Consider the following 3,952-nt stretch of genomic DNA (forward strand, 5'->3'; position numbering starts at 1 on the left):
GCAAGTGACAGAACATTGCATACAGTAAGTGTCAGAACAATGTATACAGTAAGTGACAGAACATTGCATACAGTAAGTAAGAGAACATTGCATACAGTAAGTGACAGAACATTGCATACAGTAAGTGACAGAACATTGCATACAGTAAGTGTCAGAACATTGCATACAGTAAGTGACATAACATTACATACAGTAAGTGACAGAACATTGTATACAGTAAGTGTCAGAACATTGCATACAGTAAGTGACAGAACATTACATACAGTAAGTGACAGAGCATTGCATACAGTAAGTGACATAACATTGCATACAGTAAGTGACAGAATATTGTATACAGTAAGTGACAGAACATTGTATACAGTAAGTGACAGTACATTGCATACAGTAAGTGACAGAACATTACATACAGCAAGTGACAGAACATTACATACAGTAAGTGTCTGAACAATGTATACAGTAAGTAAGAGAACATTGCATGCAGTAAGTAAGAGAACATTGCATACAGTAAGTGACAGAACATTACATACAGTAAGTGACAGAACATGGCATACAGTAAGTGACAGAACATTACATACAGTAAGTGACAGAACATTGCATACAGTAAGTGACAGAACATTGTATAAAGTAAGTGACAGAACATAGCATACAGTAAGTGACAGAACATTGTAAACAGTAAGTGACAGAACATTGCATACAGTAAGTGACAGAACATTGTATACAGTAAGTGACAGAACAATGTATACAGTAAGTGACAGAACATTGTAAACAGTAAGTGACAGAACATTGCATACAGTAAGTGACAGAACATTGTATACAGTAAGTGACAGAACAATGTATACAGTAAGTGACAGAACATAGCATACAGTAAGTGACAGAACATTGCATACATTAAGTGACAGAACATTGTATACCATAAGTGACAGAACAATGTATACAGTAAGTGACAGAACATAGCATACAGTAAGTGACAGAACATTGCATACAGTAAGTGACAGAAAATTGCATACAGTGACAGAACATTACATACAGTAAGTGACAGAACATAGCATACAGTAAGTGACAGAACATTGCATACTGTAAGTGACAGAAAATTGTATAAAGTAAGTGACAGAACATAGCATACAGTAAGTGACAGAACATTGCATACAGTAAGTGACAGAACATTGTATAAAGTAAGTGACAGAACATAGCATACAGTAAGTGACAGAACATTGTATACAGTAAGTGACAGAACATTGCATACAGTAAGTGACAGAACATTGTATACAGTAAGTGACAGAACAATGTATACAGTAAGTGACAGAACATAGCATACAGTAAGTGACAGAACATTGCATACAGTAAGTGACAGAACATAGCATACAGTAAGTGACAGAACATTGCATACTGTAAGTGACAGAACATTGTATAAAGTAAGTGACAGAACATAGCATACAGTAAGTGACAGAACATTGCATACAGTAAGTGACAGAACATTGTATAAAGTAAGTGACAGAACATAGCATACAGTAAGTGACAGAACATTGTATACAGTAAGTGACAGAACATTGCATACAGTAAGTGACAGAACAATGTATACAGTAAGTGACAGAACATAGCATACAGTAAGTGACAGAACATTGCATACAGTAAGTGACAGAACATTGTATACAGTAAGTGTAAGAACATTGCATACAGTAAGTGACAGAACATTACATACAGTAAGTGACAGAGCATTGCATACAGTAAGTGACAGAACATTGCATACAGTAAGTGACAGAATATTGTATACAGTAAGTGACAGAACATTGTATACAGTAAGTGAAAGAACATTGTATACAGTAAGTGACAGTACATTGCATACAGTAAGTGACAGAACATTGCATACAGTAAGTGACAGAACATTGTATACAGTAAGTGACAGAACAATGTATACAGTAAGTGACAGAACATAGCATACAGTAAGTGACAGAACATTGCATACAGTAAGTGACAGAACATTGCATACAGTGACAGAACATTACATACAGTAAGTGACAGAACATAGCATACAGTAAGTGACAAAACATTGCATACTGTAAGTGACAGAACATTGTATAAAGTAAGTGACAGAACATAGCATACAGTAAGTGACAGAACATTGCATACAGTAAGTGACAGAACATAGCATACAGTAAGTGACAGAACATTGTATACAGTAAGTGACAGAACATTGCATACAGTAAGTGACAGAACACTGTATACAGTAAGTGACAGAACAATGTATACAGTAAGTGACAGAACATAGCATACAGTAAGTGACAGAACATTGCATACAGTAAGTGACAGAACATAGCATACAGTAAGTGACAGAACATTGCATACTGTAAGTGACAGAACATTGTATAAAGTAAGTGACAGAACATAGCATACAGTAAGTGACAGAACATTGCATACAGTAAGTGACAGAACATTGTATAAAGTAAGTGACAGAACATTGCATACAGTAAGTGACAGAACAATGTATACAGTAAGTGACAGAACATAGCATACAGTAAGTGACAGAACATTGCATACAGTAAGTGACAGATCATTGTATGAAGTAAGTGACAGAACATGGCATACAGTAAGTGACAGAACACAGCATACAGTAAGTGACAGAATTTTGTATACAGTAAGTGACAGAACATTGCATACAGTAAGTAACAGAACATTGTATACAGTAAGTGACAGAACATTGCATACAGTAAGTGACAGAACATTGTATACAGTAAGTGACAGAAAAATGTATACAGTAAGTGACAGAACATAGCATACAGTAAGTAATAAAACATTGCATACAGTAAGTAACAGAACATTGCATACAGCAAGTGACAGGACATTGTATAAAGTAAGTGACAGAAAGTGACATAGCATTGCATACAGTAAGTGACAGAACATTGCATACAGCAAGTGACAGAACATTGCATACAGTAAGTGACAGAATATTGTATACAGTAAGTGACAGAACATTGTATACAGTAAGTGTCCGAACATTGCATACAGTAAGTGACAGAACATTACATACAGTAAGTGACAGAACATAGGATACAGTAAGTGACAGAACATTGTATACAGTAAGTGACAGTACATTGCATACAGTAAGTGACAGAACATTACATACAGCAAGTGACAGAACATTGCATACAGTAAGTGTCAGAACAATGTATACAGTAAGTGACAGAACATTGCATACAGTAAGTGACAGAACATGACATACAGTAAGTGACAGAACATTGCATACAGTAAGTGACAGAACATTGCATACAGCAAGTGACAGAACATTGCATACAGTAAGTGACAGAACATTGCATACAGCAAGTGACAGAACATTGCATACAGTAAGTGACAGAACATTACTTACAGTAAGTGACAGAACATTGTATAAAGTAAGTGACAGAACATTGCATACAGTAAGTGACAGAACATTGCATACAGCAACTGACAGAACATTGCATACAGTAAGTGACAGAACATTACATACAGTAAGTGACAGAACATTGTATAAAGTGACAGAACATTGCATACAGCAAGTGACAGAACATTGCATACAGTAAGTGACAGAACATGACATACAGTAATTGACAGAACATTGCATACAGTAAGTGACAGAACATAGCATACAGTAAGTGACAGAACATTGCATACAGTAATTGACAGAACATTGTATACAGTAAGTGACAGAACATAGCATACAGTAATTGACAGAACATTGTATACAGTAAGTGACAGAACATAGCATACAGTAAGTGACAGAACATAGCATACAGTAAGTGACAGAACATTGTATACAGTAAGTGACAGAACATTGCATACAGTAAGTGACAGAACAATGTATACAGTAAGTGACAGAACATAGCATACAGTAAGTGACAGAACATTGCATACAGTAAGTGACAGAACATTGCATACAGTAAGTGACAGAACATTGTATAAAGTAAGTGACAGAACATGG

Source organism: Taudactylus pleione, unplaced genomic scaffold (genome assembly GCF_031769625.1).
Source record: "Taudactylus pleione unplaced genomic scaffold, aTauple2 ptg000741l, whole genome shotgun sequence".
NCBI classification, from domain to species: Eukaryota; Metazoa; Chordata; class Amphibia; order Anura; family Myobatrachidae; genus Taudactylus; species Taudactylus pleione.